Below are 20,307 nucleotides of genomic sequence, written 5' to 3'. Positions count from 1 at the left end.
CCAACAAAACGAGTCTAGGCCGGAAAGCTATATAGTATAGTATCAGGGGGTCACCTGCAAAAAAATGAAAAAACATGTATTATTAAAAATATATATATATATATATATATATATATATATATATATATATATATATATATATATATATATATATATATATATATATATATATATATATATATATATAATCATTGTTCATACAAGTACAGCAAATTTCAGAAGGTAACAGTCACCTAACTGGCAAATATTACGAATCAATTGTTACTCCTTGTTCGGAAAGTGCGGCGGACTCAACGATCATCAACGTTCTGTTCTGGATCGAAATTTCTGTTGTCAATTGGCTTTCGTGTAGTTAACATCTAGCGTACAGTGTGGCTCGTTGTTATGTACAGCTCGTGTCCTCACAAAAACAGTGTCCATATTTGATCACGTGTTCGTTTTTTCGAGTTTATTTAGTGTCTGCGAGGTGGATTACAACGTCAATATTTTGTTGTGCAGTAAGTATCGCGACTTGGTAATAATGGCGTAATGTTTTGTTGTTTGTGAGTGCAAGAATTATTTAAATTCCTGTTTGTCAATGTTTTTGTTACCGGTTGGTTTTTATCTTTCTTCCATGATAAAGTCAGTAATGCATAAAAAAACGGTAAAGTTAAGGCAGACAAAAATGGAGTTCAGTCGTCAGCCTAAAACGTTTACCGTTTGTTGACTTTCGTAGGCATCTTTCATTTATTGCTAACCTCTCTCTCTCTCTCTCTCTCTCTCTCTCTCTCTCTCTCTCTCTCTCTCTCTCTCTCTCTCTCTCATTAATGGCTGGGGGTGCTTGCACCTCTGAACGTCAAGTTAATCGTTCTGTGCCTTGTCAAACTCCTCTGCTGATGGGATTCATGTCTGCTCGCAAGCGCTGTGCGTTGCTTGTTTATCGCTGTGGGCTGCTTGTTTATGGGTGTTTGTGATGCGCAAGAACTATGTGAATTCCTGTTTGCCTTTATTTTTTTTTTTTTCGGGCACTTCATTCTGGTCTGATGAAAAAGAATGAGTCAATCAAGTTAGACCGAGGCATTTATTTGCGCGTAAAAGTTTGATCGCAGCCTATAAATTTGTAAGCTAATATTGTAAGTAATTTTGGGCAGATTTTGGCACGCAATAAGGTCCTTTTTTTTTCAAAATGTCCTTGGGAATATGCCATTTAGTAACATGCAAGTGTATTCATGAGCATATCAACCATATTCATGTTATGTGGAATGAGGTTTAAAATCATTATATTTTTAACGAGAGCGTTGTTATTGAAATTGAATTATAATGCAAATTAAAACGTGGATAATATTTTGTTTATATATATATATATATATATATATATATATATATATATATATATATATATATATATATAACACACATACATATATATACATACTCCAGATCATGTTTTTCATTAGGAATATAGAATTATGTATTCAGTGTCTTGAAAACGAAATTATTTAAAAGTACAATATTTCTGCTATAAAGTGCGATCATAATTGTCACGCCATTTATAATTAAAGAGCAGCTTTGTTTCTTAATTAAGGGCTTTTTCCATCCATAAAGCCTTATACTTAAGGTTAAAAATGTTTGTTGGCATTTTATAAGATTTCTGAGGATATTAAGGAATTGATAATTCTGGAACCCCTCCTAAGATAGGTTAAGCTAATGAGTGGACAGTGAGACTAGCTCCCTGTTGTAACATCCTCCCAAGCAATGTGCACATTATTTTGGATTATGATTAGATTTAAAATGCTGCAACTATATGAACATTAGGAAAAGTTTCTATAGGGCAGTGATGTAATATTGCTGCACCTTCAAACCTAAAAGATAACAAGGTTACTTAAGTGTAGTGCAAATTTTAGGTCTTGTTGCTTAACTGTAAGGTATGACCTCTATTAAGAGTCAAAAATGCCAAAATGACTGTGTACTCAAGAAACAAACAGAGCTTAGTAAATCCCCCAATACTTCCAAGGGGAGTGTAAATATTACAATAGTAATTAGGCAAGCTTAGGTTAAGCTTACCTTTTGTCTAGGCTATTTCAAAATTCTACCAGAACCCTGGATAGCCTATGAAAAAACTTGAAGAGCATCCAAAGAAATATGAATTTTTCATGTAGCTTCCATAATAACCATATTAAACACAAAACTGTGACACTGTAGTAAGCAAAATGTGTCATACAGGAACCTCATCACAGTAGCCTAGCCTACTCAAACTATATAATCATGATCAAGTAACTATCAGCAAATGCAACACAGCAACAGGTATCGCATTTTATGCAATATGAGTGTACACATCATGAAGCTGTGATTGCAAGCAAAGCACAGCCACATTCTCTTGAAAGCATTTATTTATATAGTACCTTTTTTATCACTTTAACACCAAATCTTTTGTACAGCACGCTATTATGAATAAACCTTATACCTTGTTTGCATACAGTATTATTATAGCATATAAGTAAATAACCACATTCTCATCCCAGTTTTGTAAAAACCCCCATGCTAAAGCTTGTAGTAGTTGTTCCAGTCTTTGACTAATGCACTGTATTGTAGTGCGCATTACTGCCTTGTACTATATACACTTATTACATACAGCAAAACAGAAACTGTTATAGAAAACAATTCAGAACATTCCACCTACCTGCAAGCAGTGAAAATTGCTAAGCAAAGCCCCACTGGTAGTACATACAGTAGTACTGTACTGTCCATACTATACCTTACTGAATAAAACTGAACCAAAACTAAACCCTGTATCAAGCAAGATCTAATGAACACTTCCCAAATCATACTTTATGATGTACAGCATCATTCCAATATTGGCAACTGCCTAGAGCAAACAAAATCATCAAGACAGATGCATGCAAAAAAAATTAACCATACACTAAAGCCTTTGGCATATTTTGGCATCTTTCAAACTATAGTAGTGTACATATAATGAAATTTTATTACTTTTTATTACATTTAATAACAATTCTTCTTGACATTACAGTAATTTTCTTTGGAATCATTTTGTTAGCTAATTACAACCCTTATATCTAACAACAATGGGGAACCACATGAAAAAACCAGTGCATTAGGATTCAAGGTAAGGTTAGGTGGTTGGGACCAGTGGTTGCTAATTCTCTTATTCATGACTACATAAGTCTGGTTACATGGGTGGACAAAATGAAGTGCTACATTAAGTTAGATTAGGTCTAGGGAGGTTAACTTAGGATGCATCCTGTAGTTCCCTGGTAATTTATAGTGTCCTAAGTTAGGTTATGCCAGTGGATATGTCAACCCCCTAGCTTAGGGAGGTAAGACACAACTCGTAGGTTAAGTTAGGTTAGATTAAGATGCTCAATTGTATTTCAGTTAATTTCATATTCCCTCTTGCAAAACCCTGCTTTTTTTATCGTGGTCACTCACAATCATAAATTTTGTGATTTACAGCTTCCTAGGTTAGGGTATATGGGCGGTCAGTAGAACTTGGTGTTGTATGTATTTTAGGTTATGTTTGTAGACCAATGGCCAAGTGGTGTTTGGAGAAGAAAATGGAATGAAACCCACCAATACAATTGTTTTCATTTTTGCATTATCCCAGAAACTGAAATTTGGCCAGAAATGCTAGTTTCAGCTGGCTGATGCAGGCTAGCTTTGTCATCCCACAGAAATACCCAGTTTCTGCAGCAATTGCATTTCTAAATCAGCATTTAAAGTGAAATCCAATGGTATTGTAAAGCCTCCGCTCAACGGGTTTTCTGTGGTGAACCTCCCGTTTTCTCTGATTGCCTTTCACAAGCCTAGGTCACGCTAAATAGCCACATTTTTATCTATGTAAATCGTATCTATACTTTGGTTATATATGCTGTTTTTGTTGTACATGTGTCCAACATTATTGTGTCAATTCTTGTAATTTCACTTTTCATGTCATTTGTATTTTACCTGTCCTGTGTCACATAAAGAACAATTGACCTCAGGTCACCTGTATCTGTTGCGTGCCTTTGTATGACGTCTGCACTCCCACTTTATAAGACTGACCCTGCTTTCCCAATAAATAAGAGTACTTGTCCACCTGTCATTATTTTGCACCTCTTACAGTGGTGACCTCTGGAGTGGTTCCCAAAGCCATTAGCAGACTCATACAGCGACCTAGTCCAGCTATGAACTACTTACGCCCTATGGCTCAAATCATGGCGCTTTAACAAAGCGTTTGGGTGTACCGACTCGCATGCGGCAGATCGCCCAACATCGTTAGCAGACCCACGGTGGCTCCCCGCAGCGTACCAGCGCAAGTATAACCCACTCCAGTAAGAGTGCAGTGGTGAGTATGGGCGCAGACATTCCCTCCCAGCACAAATAACGCGAGCCAGCGGACTCAGATGCCTCTCCCTCGTGCTGTCCCGCGCGCCCTCCCCCCACGCCGAGGCTCACCTCTCCTCCCACACGCTACCCGCTCCCGTCGCTGCCCGCCCTGATGGACTGAAGCAAAGGCTCGCCTCACCATAAAGCTGCGCCCTTCACTGCGGCAACCCCCGTCATCATGGCTCTACAGGGTCGAGACGGTTCGACTGGGGACTCACCGATGAGTGCTGCAGGTGACGCCCGTGATCAGCGCCCTCCCGAAGAGGGGTCTGCGGGAAGCTCGCCTGTGGGTGTCTGCTGCAGGTCCCATCACCTACAGCTGAAACCGCTCGCCGAGACCTGCTCCTGCCAGTGCCGAGAGGGCTGCCTGTGCCCTTGACCTGCGTAAACAGCCTCGACCACGACCAGAACCTCAGGAACTTGGAGTGTGATCCAGGACCTCCTCATCCGCCTGGGACGGATGCCGCAGCGGCAGGCAGTCGAGATAAACCTGTCAAGGATCTTCCTCATCAGCTCCTCCCGGAGGTTCAGACCCAGATCCTCGAGCCTTATACAGTGCCGCTCGACGACCTGATCAGGACGGCTCACAGACTCCACGAGGGCAGCGAAGCGGGCATCCACGCCCGCACACCCCATCAACTCCCTCCAGCCGGAGGAAAACGCGGAGGAGATAGCGCCGTCACCAGGAGGCGGCCAACCTACCACCAGAAGCAATAACCAGGGCCTTGCTACTACCGCAGCGGTACGGCAGGACCCTGAACTGTCAACCCCCCTGCTCCTTTGCCCATCCAAAAAACGGGGAGGCGGCGGCCAACAGCATAGGCCGCCTTGGCAGCAGAGGAACCCAGGAGCCCAAAACCAGTAGGGTTTTCCGTCTGTGACACCATCTCTAGCAGGATGATGCTGGTCGACCCTGGAGCTGTACGTTCAGTGTTCCCGCCATCCAGAGAGGACCGCAAACGCCCGCCGGACCCGGCTGCCTCCCTGACGGCCGTCAACGGGTCCCCCATCCTCTCCTACGTCACTTGTCGATCTCCATCCTTGGCCAGAGGTACAGTTGGAACTTCATAGTTGCGGACGAGAGGACCCCACTCCTGGGCACGGACTTCCTCTCCCACTTCGGCCTGGCAGTCGACGTCAGTCGCAAGCGCCTGTTGGAGACCGACTCCTGCCAGTCCCTCCCCCTGGCGATGGGCCCCAGCGCACTCGCCATCTTCTCTGTCGCCCTGCACCAGTACACCCAGCTGCTGAAGGAGTTCCCCGACGTCTTCAAGCGCGAACTACGTCAGGTGCCTGGGGCCCCTGCAAAGCACGGAATCTACCACCACATTAAAACAAAGGGCCCCCAATGCACGCAAAGTTCCGGAGGCTCCCCCCCTCGGCGCCTTCAGGAGGCCAAGGACGCTTTCGCCGAGATGGAGCATATGGGCATATGCAGGAAGGCTTCCAGCCCGTGAGCCTCTCCCCTCCATATGGTGCAAAAACCGGATGCCTCCTGGAGACCCTGCGGCGACTACAGGCGGCTCAACCTCGCAACTGAACCAGATCATTACCCCCTTCCAAACATGCAGGATCTCACGGCCTCTTTTCATGGGGCCAAAATATTTTCTAAATTAGACCTTTTGAAGCCCTACTTTCAGGTACCAGTAGCTCCAGAGGACATCCCCAAAACCGCCATCATCACGCCCTTCGGGTCCTACGTCTTCGCCTTCTCCACCTTTGGCCTGAGGAACGCAGAGGCAACCTTCCAGAAACTGATGGACAGCATCCTGGTGGACCTGAACTTCTGCGGCTGTTATGTAGATGACATTCTGATATTTTCCAGATCCCACAAAGAACACCTGTGACACATTCGGAAGGTCCTGCAGCGCCTGCAGGAGAACGGCCTCATCGTCAGGTTTGACAAATGCACCTTCGGCGTTGAAAGAGTCAAATTCCTGGGCCACGAGATATCCCCAGGAGGCGTCCGTCCGCTCGCATCGAAGGTCGCAGCCATTACCAGGTTCCCCACCCCTACCTCCGTCAAGGCCGTACAAGAATTCCTGGGGATGGTCAACTACTACAGGAGGTTCATTCCCGGAGTCGCACACACCATGGCCCCCCTGACGGAGATCCTGAAGGGCCGCCCGAAGGCCTAAGTGTGAGGACCCAACCAACAGCAGGCTCTCTTCCTGACGAAGGCCGCCCTCGCCAAGGCAACTGCCTCGGCCCACCAGGACCCCAATGCCCCCCTCCAGCTGACGATGGATGTCAGCAACGTCGCTTGTGGGGCTGTCCTAGAGCATGTCATTGCCGGAGGCCCCCTGCCCATCGCCTTCTTCAGCAGGAAGTTCAGCCCCGCAGAGTTCCGCTACAGCACCTTCGACAGGGAACTATGCACAGTGTATCAGGCAGTACATCACTTCAAGTTCCTCCTGGAGGGTATGCCCCTCACAATCTGGACGGATCACCAGCCACTGGTCCATGCCTTCACAAAGCAGGGGGACGCATGGACGTCCAGGCAGCAGCAGCATCTTGCGGCCATCGCGGAGTTCACCTGCACAATCAAATACTGCCCCAGTCAGGAAGAACCCTGTAGCAGACACCCTCTCGAGGATCGAGATCAACGCAGTGCAGCTCGGGATTGACTATGGGGACCTCGCCCAGGAGCAGACCACCGACCCAGAGATTCCAGCCTACCACACCGCCATCACGTCGCTCAGGTGGAAGGACGTGCCCCTTGCCCCTGGGTGGCCAACACTGCTGTGTGACGTATGCACTGGCCAACCCCACCCACCGTAACCCGCCTCCCGCTGCCGTCTGGTGTTCGACATTATCCACGGGCTGTCCCACCCCTCCGGCAGGACGACGGCCAAGCTGTTGGCAGAGAAGTTCGTCTGGCACAGTATACAGTAGGACGCAATGGCCTGGGCGAGACAGTGCATCCGGTGCCAGGCCAGCAAGGTGGGGCGGCACACTGAGTCGGGGGTGGGCGAGTTTCCCCAGCTGGGGAGGCGGTTCGGACACATCCATGTAGACGTGGTAGGCCCCCTTCGCCTATTAGGCGGGGCCAGATATCTCCTAACGATCATCGACCGCTCCACCAGGTGGCCTGAAGCGACACCCATGCGTGCGCCGAGGCCCTCCTCTCCAGCAGGATCAGCTGGTTCGGTGTCCTGGACCACATAACCACCGACAGGGGTCCTGCCTTCCTGTCCGAGCTGTGGTCCGCCCTGGCACGCCTGCTGGGGACCTCTCACCACAGCACCACCACCTACAACCCCGCAGCCAACAGATTGGTGGAGAGATTCCTCAGGTCCCTGAAAGCGTCCCTCGTGGCCCGCTGCACCGCCAAGGATTGAAAGTACCAGCTGCCTTGGGTCCTCCTCAGGCTGAGGACTGCGCCCAGAGCCAACGGTGACCCATCTGCAGCAGAAAAAGTCTACGGGGAGCCCCTCGTAGTCCCGGGCGAACTCATCATGGGGGATTGCCACAACCTGACAGTCCAGAGGCTCCATGACACGGTCGGGAAGTTCGCCCCCTGCCATCGGACGTATACCGATAGGACATCACCTTTCACGCCTCCCGGCCTGTCCTCCACCACCCACGTCTTCGTCAGGAACGACGCCGTCCGCCTGCCCTTAACCAGGCCATACAGGGGACCCTTCCACATGCTGGAGAGAAACGCCAAAGCATTCCGGTTGGCCATACACGAGAAGGACGACTGTGGTGTCTGTAGACCGCCTCAAGCCCGCCCTGTTGGAGGGAGACATCGACGACACCATGCAGCACCCTCCGTAGGTAACGTCACCCCCACAGCCAGCCCAACCCGAAAGGAAGTCGAGTGGCCACCCCAAGAAGCATCCAGGCAGCGCCACAGACAGCCGCTCCCGCTCACACCGCACCCCCCACCTGACTTGGCGGGCCTTGGCCTCTCCGGTGGCCCAGCAGATACCTAGTTTGATCAGACGTTGCCTATGTCTTGGGAGAGAGTATTGTAAAGTCCCGCTCAGGGTTTTCTGTGAGTGAACCTCCCGTTTTTCTGCGGTGCCTTTCCCACAAGCCTAGAGTCACGCTAAATATTCATTTTTATCTATGTAAATACGTATCTATTACTGATTTATTTAGGCCTGTTTTCGTTGTACATGTGTCAGAGCATTATTGTGTCAATTCTTGTAATTTCACTTTTCATGTCATTTGTATTTACCTGTCCTTTGTCACATCGAGAACAATTGACCTCGGGTCACTTGTATTCTATTGTATGCCTTTGTATGACGTCTGCACGCCGTTTTATAAGCTGACCTGCTTTCCCAATAAACCAGCAGTACTTGTCCACCTGCTCATTGTTTTGCACCTCTTACAGTATAAACAGTTTATGTTCTGTTTCATATCAACAAAGTCAACAGATAAACAAGCAAATACAAACTAACCAGCCATTGTGCTAATGTACTCTGGGAATTGGAATATAAAATTTAGACCATAGCTAGGTAGCAGGACCAATGTGGTCATTCACACTGAAAGTAAAGTTGAAATAATTGTAAAGAGAGGGTGGAAAGTAAGTTGGAAGAGAATATGGACAGAGGTACAGCAACAGGAATGAAATGGATTGAAGCCATGGGCCGAAGGGTCGCTGCAACGAAACTTAATACCTACTGTACAGTGCACTGCACATGGTGCACTTGCGGCATTATCCTTCAATGTAGGCTAACGTACTCTGGACCATGCAAACATTACATCAGCTTTAGCTTTCATCTCGGTTAACATGAAATCATCCTTAATGACACCTTTAGTAAGGATACAACCTAACCTAACTATCCCTGGACACAACCTTAGGCAAGGGAACCATGTTGGAACCTAGCCGAGGGAACTTTGCCCCCCCCCCCCACCTCAAAAACAGTAGGGTGTGCATAGCAAAGCAAAGTATGTGCAACTATTCTTAACTATTAACATATGAAAATGACTTTACCCTAACAGCACCATAGTGATGAACTTGAAAGCGGAGGAGAGTAGGCCAAAATTTTGCAGGCATGTGGAAAATTTATCTCTTTGGCTTAAAATATGGGTGATGGACTGGACCAGGTAGACATGTCTATAAAATGGTTCAACTGGCAGACCTATCTATAAAATGGTTCAATTGGTAGACCTGTCTATAAAATGGTTCAATTTAAAATGGCTGTTGATCGACAAGCCATCTAATATGGATTGAAAGAACTGAGGATAGAGTGACTGACTTCTGCTTGCATTATCAAGCACTGTATAGCCATTCTTCATGGTCATACATGTAATCGGCCATTGTTTTACATACTACCCTAGTTGAAGATGTAGCCTACATTCCTCTACAATTTATAGTGGCCTAAGTGAGGTTAGGTCAGGGGACTGAGATGTGAGGTTTGCCATAGCCTAGAGCTGTTAATCAGCTCAGTGGTCTGGTAAAACTAAGCTATACTTACTTATACAACCCCCTCCTTCCCGGCCCCCACCCCTGGCCAAACGCAGGCCATGGTGCCCTTAATTAATGTAATGGCAACTGCAACCCTCCACTCCAGTATTTCACCTAGTTTCATATGCCAACCCCCCCAACATAAAACCAATTTTCTACACGTGGACGTTGCCACGCCAGTTTTAGTAGTAACCATAAATCAATCAATCATCTCACTGTGGTCGCATTCCTTTATTAACCTAGGCCCAGTGAGTCATGTAATGAGTCGGCCAAACATTTCCGACGAAATTTACGCCAAATTTGTGATGGGTTCACTTACTGTTGGCTGTGCGTAGGCTACCTCCATTTGTTGTTAATTTTTCTCTTGTATTAATGACAAGGAGTGCTGTAATCTGTGAATGCCGATTAACGAGTTTTCGACGCTAATTTTTATATTGCATGAGTTATCAGTTCGTTTCGTTAACCGCTTATACACAGTAAAACGTGTTATGAAAGACAGGTCGGCTCACATTCATATAGACACTGTAACTGTTGTGTTGATCATTGATGGCTGTTGTTTTAGATGACTAACAGCGTCTAGAGGTCCACGTCAGACCTGTTATAGCTCCTTGGACACCTTAATTTTTTATCTAATTCAACCAGTGAACAGTATTGTTAATGGGCAAGAATTTTCCTTATATACAAGTTTGCATTTGTTTTTTGTTTTAAGTCAGTGGTCCTCCATTCTGATGGAAAAGGAGTTAATCAGGTTATGGCGATGATGGAAAAGACTGATTTAATCAGGTATTGGCGAAGCATTCATATTCTTATGAAAGTGTGATTACACCATAAAGAAGCCCATGGCAAATTTTTTATATTTCTTCACAACAATCCCTACGAAAATACGTTGCGAGTGACTGCGCAAATCGACCATAATCCTGTCCGTAACTTTAAAGGTTTAAATTAGTAAATAGATGAATATAAAAGTTTAAATCGTTCATATTTATAACTGGAAGAAATATCAGTGAGTTTGCATTATATTTCGTACGAAGCTTGAATGTTATTGTTTGTAGTTTAACGTGAATGTAAATTGACTTGCAAATAACTGTTACTCAAAAAAGTAAGTGCAAATGCTCCTTGTGAAAATATTGAGTACCTTTTCTCGGCCTTCGTAAATTTACTCCTAGTTCTAAAATGGCTATTCAAAATTATATGATTATCAACAAACGTTTTTCTTGAACCATCTTTGTTAGGCCTATGTTGTTTCCTTCATGTCTGGACTAGTCGTTTAACATAGAAATTCATAAGGTTAAAAAAGCCTTCCCATTTCAGAGTAAAAAAAAAAAAAGCATGAAATCCTGACCATCGTTTTTAATTCTGGGTAATTGAATATGATGCTAAAGTTAAGTCATGAATATTCAAAACGTGTTGAACTCGACGATAATTCAAAAGTTTTTCCCAGGCTAATGCTAATTCCAGCGACGGGAAATTTCATAATTGTTATAGGATTCCGTTTGTGTGTTTGGGGAAGGTTTGAGAAAATGGAATCTTTCATTTTTTTATGAACTCTTTAATTGTCTAGGATCTTCATTCAATAGTGAACCCGTGCAATATCTTGTATACTGTGTTTATGTCGTGTATTGTCGGCGAATCAAGTTTTTCACCGTCTTGAAAATGACATTGTAGAATGAAAAATCAGGTTTTTTCGATTTCCCTGCTTTCGTTGTTCTATAACATGAATAGTTCTATTGGAATTTAATTTGTCTTCTACCAAGTGAAATATGTGTAAACATGAGCTCAAAGTTTAATCCGCCAAAGAAAGTGAAGTTCGTGCATTTAAAACGTATGATTTAAACAGTGTTCATTGATGAATGTTAATGGATGTTGTGCGCAAATTTATGACTGACATTTTTGGTAAATGTTATGCTACGGACAATTTATGATTTATCAAGAAACCTTTCGTTCATGTAATAATTTCAGTAGAATAAAAAAAAATGACAGATGCACTAAACAATTCAGACAGACAAGAGCTGGAGGGTTATGGAACAGACAGACAGAGAGCAAGATAATAGGTAGCCTGATAAAATACCACTCATGGAACGAGTCTCCAAAATGTTAAACAGAGATGATAAGGGAATTATTACTGTTAAACAGCCTGTTTTTACTTCAAGAGTACGTTTTTTTAAATAAACAACTGACGGTTTCGAACGGCAATAGCCTATTAATTAGACAAGTAATACTAATCAAACATGATATGCAAATTCTGAGGTGAATATCGGTAAAACGTGACCAATCATTAGATAAATGACAGAGGGTTAGACCTGTATGCATATTGGCGGTTGGTATAAGTGAGGCTTTTGATGTACTCTTGGAGTGCTGCTTATGACTTTCCATTTATGCTGAGGTGGTCATGACCTGAAATAAGTGCCTTTATTACAAGGGGAAAGTGAATAGTGTATATAAAAAATAGGAATGGTGTAACAGCCCCGGCCACTGCCTGAAGGCTAGAGCAATTCACTTAAAAAACAAACCCGTTTTTTAAAATATAATGTTGACTGTAAAACTGGAAGCATATAAATATTCGGAATCATAATTTCATTGAGAATATGAGATAAAAGGTCCATTGGAAGAATAGTTGAGTGTCAAGTACCAACAGCTATCATGGTCTATAATGCTTTTGTTATTGTTAGTGTGACTAAGTATAATAGCAAGTTCTAATAAATGTCAATTTACAAAGTGGATGAGCAATCGTTTACCTTCATATATATATATATATATATATATATATATATATATATATATATATATATATTATATATACTATATATATTATATACATATATATGGGTGTGTTATTTATGTATATATATATATATATATATATATATATATATATATATATATATATATATATATATATACTTTTTATATATAATATATATATATATATATATATATATATATATATATATATATATATGTGTGTGTGTGTATATGTATGTATATATATATATATATATATATATATATATATATATATATATATGTGTGTGTGTGTGTGTGTGTGTGTGTGTGTGTGTGTATATATATATATATATATATATATATATAGAGAGAGAGAGAGAGAGAGAGAGAGAGAGAGAGAGAGTATATTGCAGTGCTATTCCGATCGGCTCTGATAGCATTCCTTCACCTTTCTAGCCCTACATGTATGCCAGACCGCCTGCATTCCGGTATAGATTGAACTGGATGAAAATATGGAGTAAAACTCAAACAGCTATTAAATTTTTAGTGTTTTTCTTCTTAAGTTCCAAGGGCCAAGGAACTTGTTAAATTCGAAATTCTTTTTTTGGAAAAAAAAGAAAATCCTTCAAATTTTGAGAGATACATTTATATTTCTTAGTTGGCAGTGACGTCACCCCACATCAGTAAGTTTAAATGAGTTTTGTTTTATGAGAGTTTTAACTTGTCTTAAAGTAATCTTTGCCGAGTTGAAAATATTGCGGAGAGAGAGAGAGAGATTGTTTTGAACTCTTGAGGAAAACCGTCTTCACCACTTAATGGGTTTATTCTTCTGGATCTCTCTGTCAATTTTTCTTCTTTTTCTTTGATTTAGAGTCTTCAGTTTTTCATTAGAAAGTTTATCTTTTTCTCCTCTATTTTCCCATTTTTTTTTTTTTTTAGTTTATTATTTTTCCATCAGGCCTTGGTTAAGTATTTATGGTAAGATATTAACTGGGCAAATAGTTCCCCATCTCAGTTGTCTTAATATCCTATCTTCAAATATGAAATTACTTTTTATTTAAAATGACATTCCAACTTCGTTGTATGTTGTAAATGTGTGCGGAAATAAAAAAAAAAAAAAGAGGGGGGACTTTGAGAATTTTTAATATTCAGGACATTAATTTTCAGCATTAGCATTTCTGTCTTATTATTTTGCATTTAAAGTTATTGGTCTTATTTTTTTTTTTTCTTAAACAAAAGATACATTAAAATGCTAAACATTTTCGAACTGGGAGTCGTGCGTCTAGCAATGAAAATATAGCGAATTTTATTTCGGCGTTCCTTACCTAGAATATTACAGTGATTATTTTCATGTTTTCCTTAAACTGCTAGAAGATATTTTGAAATGGAAAATAACGTTCAAATTCTGAAATTAATAATTTTGAAAGCAATGGTGTATATCTGATCATTTTTGAACCTGTTAGAACATTTCATTTTAAAATTCCCAACCTGTTATCCTGTTATATTTCACTTTTAATTAACGGTTGATTTTTGTCTTTAAAATTTTTTTCAGGTTGAAAGTATTTCGTAGATCTGAGTCAGTAACAAATAAATGTAAATTAGAAATCGTTTTGTACATTTTAGTACATGGCCTTGATATATCATTTCATAATTTCCGTCCCCATAGAGGTGTGGATCCGGGAGAGATTTAGCGCATAAGGATTCTTCCCCGATCTTGGATTCAACAACACCAGTGACGAGATATTGAAGATAGGCTTAAATCGCCTTAAGCATATCTTGCTGCTTTTGCAATAATGATCGAGAAAAAATCCTCAGGTATTCTTAAGCTTTCCTGCTGCTAAGCACTTCCTTGTGACGCCAGTTTTAGAAACCATAATCAGCCAATCAATGCTATACTTTCCATACTGCTGCTATTAACGTCTGCTGCATTACTAACGTTGTTAGATTGAAGGCCTAGTGAGTAGATATTAAGCTGGCCTTACGCCAGCACGGGTGCCAGATCCAATAGTATCACATATAACACAGCTATCGTTGTTACAGTAGTTACATAATATTATTATTAGGATAATAATGTTCACGTTCATCATAGCACAGACCCCGTAGGAGGGTAGTGCCATCAGTGCACCTCATGCGGTGCACTGTAGGCATTACTTAAGGTTCTTGCAGCGTCCCGTCTGCCCCTAGCTGCAACCTCTTTCATTCCTTTTTCTGTACCTCCGTTCATATTCTTTCTCCATCTTACTTTCCACCCTCTCTAACAGTTGTTTCATGGTGCAACTGCGAGTTCCTCCTGTTACACCTTTCAAACCTACCTACTCTCAATCCTTTCCAGCGCTGAATGAACTCTTAGGTCCCAGTGCTTGGTCTTTGGCCTAAACTCTACATTCCATTCTGTATCCATTCCTTGGAGTCCTACTAACCGTAGGACTTTCTAGATCTTCCTCTCGTCCTTCCTCCTAAGACTTAGGAAACATAGGCTACACATTCTTCACTAACATCCCCCCTCTAGTCTTTCCGCATGACTGATCTGCTGAATTCATTAATGCTAAACTGCGCCTCCCTGCATTGTCTGGCATTTTCAGTGTCACTTGCGAATTCCAAACATCACACCTGTGGAATTTGATAGCCTTGGAGATCTCGCTCGAAATATGAGATCTGTTCTATGTTTGTGTTGGTATGTGCGAAGTAACTATCTATCTGTTTACCTATCTAGACTCAGCTAGCCTTTTGCTGGCACGGGCTCTTGCTCTTCAACAGCCCGTAAACGAAGCAACTGATTTTATAGTGGGAAGTGAATGATATATCTATTTGGCATATTTTTTCTGCGAGTACGAATTTTTGTTTGATAACAATAAACCTGATGATTCTTTTAATAATTTGTTGAGTGGAGCGTATTTTTTTTTTTTAAATGAAGTGCCGTTAAGTGTTTTGCCAAGTTTCAGGAATACTTTGACTTACTGATGTTCCAATTTTGGTAAAAAAAAAAAAATGCATATTATGTTTAAGAATTATTCATGTTTCTTGTTTCTTTATGGAAATTCTCCGTAGGGGGGACAGTGCCGTCAGTGCACCTCACGCGGTGCACTGTAGGCATTACTTAAGGTTCTTTGCAGCGTGCCTTCGGCCCCTAGCTGCAACCCTTTCGTTCCTTTTACTGTACCTCCTTTCATATTCTCTTTCTTCCATCTTACTTTCCACCCTCTCCCAACAATGGATTCATAGTGCAACTGCAAGGTTTTCCTCCTGTTAAACCTGTCAAACCTTTTACTGTCAATTTCCGTTTCAGCGCTGAATGACCTCATAGGCCCCAGTGCTTGGCATTTGGCCTAAATCCTATATTCAATTCAAATTGATGGGCCAGTGATTTATAACCTTGCTAGAATCTTATAAGATCAAAGAGAACCATCCCTTTTTCACTGTTTCGAAAAGTCTTTCTTTTTCATACTGCTTCATGTTACATTTTTAAAATAGAATATTGATTTTTCTTAAACTGCTAAGGTGGCTATGTCTGATTGTAGAAATCATGGGGTTAAATTTTATTTTATCATATGGACTTGTAATTAGTATAGAAAATTCATTATAAAAACAGATGAGAAATGGGCATCCAATGACCATTTGTAAAGTTCTGCAAGGACACCAAGATACCTTTTCATTAAGGTCAGTATTTCATCCACTACGTTGGCATCGGTTTATGCAACCCTTTTGTAAGTCTATATTTAACCTGTTAATTTTCTTCCTGAATAAGATTATTCAATTGTGCGTGATCATGAATGTTGGGATATAAATGGCCCTGGGTCATTCAGTTGGACCAATTATGGTTTGGCTAATAATTCGAGCAGCTTGGATGCACCGCCTAAATTCGCTGTTGTTCTAAATGAAAAGAGGGAGGGAAAAATACTTCTTTTTACCCCGCCCACACGCCAAAAAAAAAAAAAAAGACTATCGAGAAAAGGTGGAGGCATTGTTTCAGAATCGAAGTACTTGGATATGTACAGAACTCCATGACTGTCACGAACATACCTAACCCCCTACAGTTTTGTTCATTCGTGAATCTCAAACTGCTTAGTGAATGCTGAGTTTTTTCTCTGATAGTGTTTAGGGAATGCAAAGTTTGTTTTTTATTTCTAATAGCTAAGTCCTGTGGAGTTAGTTTGACGTCATGCGATGTGTGCCAAGATACTGTTTTTCACTTTTATTCTTTTTGCATTTACTCTTGTCTTTTCATTTAAATGCAAACGTGTTTGTTTATATGTTTACTCACACTTGAGGACATTCTGTCCATGTCCACATTGCAAGCTACATTGGAATGCAGACTCAATTAAGAACACAGGTATTCAGTTTTCTATGCCTGTGTTTACAACTGTTATACTAAGCAATTATATTTATTTATCTTTTTAGTTTCCTGTTTAATTTTATTACTACCTCAGTGACCTAAATGTTGTGACGCCAGTTTTAGTAACCACAAATCAATCAATCTTTTTTTTTTTCTAAATTCTTCCTGTTCACCAAATTGTACTGTGATTTTTTTCCTTGCAGGTGCTCTTTTTTTCCGTATGGAATTTAACGATGCCGTTGGAGAATCAAGTGGCTGGGAAATGAGAATCGGCTCAACGGTAAGTGTCCCCTGTCGTGTTTCCTTTTAAATCAATTTCTGTCGGCAATCTATTCGTAACTTTCGCTAGGTGATCTTCAGCTGTTGACTACTTCGCAACTTAATGCGATGCACCTCGTGTACTGGGATTATTATTATTATTATTATTGTTATTATTATTATTATTATTAGTTTTGTTGCTGGTGTTGTGTTCAGTGTAAATAAGTTGCATTAGGTTATTCTTCATAATCAACATGATTTATCCTTTGTCTAATACTTAGCGTCGATTGGGTGGGAGAGATTGGTTCCAGTTGCTCAGCTTCTCTGTTGCATGAGCGGACGACCATAGGGAAGAATTAGAATGAAATAATGGAAGTTAAAAAATCAAGAATATTGGAAAATGACTACAAGGTTCGAAACCATTTAAGATTTTATCGCCGAAGTCAGTATGACAGTCATCCCTTACCTATTTTTAACTCACTCGTTGCGGTCTTTGAATCAGTTGCAAGGTCTAAAGAATACAATATTCTTTAGATCAATCTGACCCAAAGCTTAAATTCTAAATATAGTATTCTTTAGATCAGTCTAAACCATGGCCCTAAAATCTAAAGAGCACAGTATTCTTTAGATCAGTCTGAAACAAAGACTAAAATCGAAAGAATACAGTATTCTTTAGACCAGTATGAATCAAGGTCTAAAGTCTAAAGATTACAGTATTCTTTAGATCAGTCTGAAACAAAGACTAAAATCTAAAGAATGCAGTGTTCTGCAGACCAGTGTGAACCAAGGTCTAAAGTCTAAAGAATACAGTATTTTGTAGATCAGTCTAAAACAAAGACTAAAATCTAAAGAATACAGTATTCTGTAGACCAAGCTAAATAATGCAGTATTCTTTAGATCAGTGTGGCCCAAGGTCTAGAGTCTAAAGAATACAGTCTTCTTTGGACTAGTATGAACCAAGTCCTAAAATCTAAAGAATATAGTATACCTTAGATTAATATAAACCCAGGCCTAAAATCTATAACGACTACAGTATTCTTTAGACTGAACGAAGGTCCAGAGAATACAATATTCTGTAGATCAGTCTAAACCAAGATCTAAAGGATATAACATTCTTCAGATTAGTCTGGATCATGATCTAAGGAATACAGTATTCTTAAGCTCAGTCTGAATCATGGTCTAAGGAATACAGTATTCTTAAACTCAGTCTAAATCGTGGTCTAAAGAATACAGTATTTTTGAGTTGAGTCTGAAACAAGATCCAAAGAATACAATATTCTTAAGGTCAGTTATAACCATGGTCTAAGGAATAGAGAATTCTTTAGATCAGTCTGAATCAAAGTCTGAAGAATACAGTATTCTATAGACCAGTATGAACCAAGGTCTAGAGAAAATAGTATTCTTTAGATCAGTCTGAAACGTGGTCTAAACAGCACAGTATTCTTTAGATCAGTCAGAACCAAGGTCTGAAGAATACAGCATTCTTTAGATCAGTCAGAACCAAGGTCTAAAGAATACAACATTCTTTAAACCAGTCAGAAACAAGGTCTAAAGAATACAGCGGTATTTAAACCAGTCAGAACCAAGGTCTAAAGAATACATCATTCTTTAGATGAGTCAGAACCAAGGTCAAAAGAATACAGCATTCTTTAGATCAGTCAGAACCAAGGTCTAAAGAATACAGTAGTCTTTAAACCAGTCAGAACCAAAGTCTAAAGAATACAGCATTCTTTAAACCAGTCAGAAACAAGGTCTAAAGAATACAGCATTCTTTAAACCAGTCAGAACCAAGGTTTAAAGAATACAGAATTCTTTAGATCAGGTCAGAACCAAGGTCTAAAGAATACAGCATTCTTTAGATCAGGTCAGAACCAAGGTCTAAAGAATACAGCATTCTTTAGATCAGTCAGAACCAAGGTCTAAAGAATACAGCATTCTTTAAACCAGTCAGAACCAAGGTCTAAAGAATACAGCATTCTTTAGATCAGTCAGAACCAAGGTCTAAAGAATACAGCATTCTTTAAACCAGTCAGAACCAAGGTCTAAAGAATACAGCATACTTTGAACCAGTCAGAACAAAGGTCTAAAAAATACAGCATTCTTTAAACCAGTCAGAACCAGGGTCTAAAGAATACAGCCGTCTTTAAACCAGTCAGAACCAAGGTCTAAAGAATACAGCATTCTTTAAATTAGTCAGAACCAATGTCTAAAGAATACAGCATTCTTTAAATCAGTTAGAACCAAGGTCTAAAGAATACAACATTCTTTAGATCAGCCAAAACCAAGGTCTAAAGAGTACAGCATTCTTTAAATCGTCAGAACCAATAAATACAAAAATACAACATTCTTCAAACAGTTAGAAGACAGGCAGAGCTACGTATTCTTTAGATCGGCCAAAATATACCAGAGCGGCATTCTTTAAATCAGTCGGTGGCATTCAACAAAGCGATTAAGTAGATTTCAAGAATACGGCGATCGCCGATCGTCAAACCAGGTCTAAAAATTACGGCGATCTTCAAACCAGTCAAAACAAGGTGCAAAGAATACGGCATTCTTTAGTGGGCGAACAATCTAAAGAATACAGCATTCTTTAAAAAAGTCGGTTTAAAGAATACAGAATTTTTAGACCTACGAGTACGGCATTCTTTAGATCGGTCAGGAACGAAGTTCTAAAGAATACAGCATTCTTTAGATCGCCAGAACCGGGTCTAAAGAATACAGCATTCTTTAAACTTTTAGAAGCCTTTTAGTCAGTCAGAACCAGATCTAAAAGAATAACAGCATTCTTTAAACCGAAATCCAAGGTCTAAAGAATACAGCATTCTTTAAACAGTCAGAACCAAGGTCTAAGGAATACAGCATACTTTGAACCAGTCAGAACCAAGGTCTAAAAATACAGCATTCTTTAAACCAGTCAGAACCAATGTCTAAAGAATACGGCATTCTTTAAACCAGTCAGAACAAAGGTCTCAAGAATACAGCCTTCTTTAAACCAGTCAGAACCAATGTCCAAAGAATACAGCATTCTTTAAATCAGTCAGAACCAAGGTCTAAAGAATACAGCATTCTTTAAATCAGTCAGAACCAAGGTCTAACGAATACAGCATTCTTTAGATTAGCCAAAACCAAGGTCTAAAGAATACAGCATTCTTTAGATCACCCAGAACCAAGGTCTAAAGAGTACAGCATTCTTTAAACTAGTCAGAACCGA

This window comes from Macrobrachium rosenbergii, chromosome 59 (assembly GCF_040412425.1).
Source record: "Macrobrachium rosenbergii isolate ZJJX-2024 chromosome 59, ASM4041242v1, whole genome shotgun sequence".
Lineage (NCBI taxonomy): Eukaryota > Metazoa > Arthropoda > Malacostraca > Decapoda > Palaemonidae > Macrobrachium > Macrobrachium rosenbergii.
Note: the sequence above shows the minus strand (reverse complement) of the source record.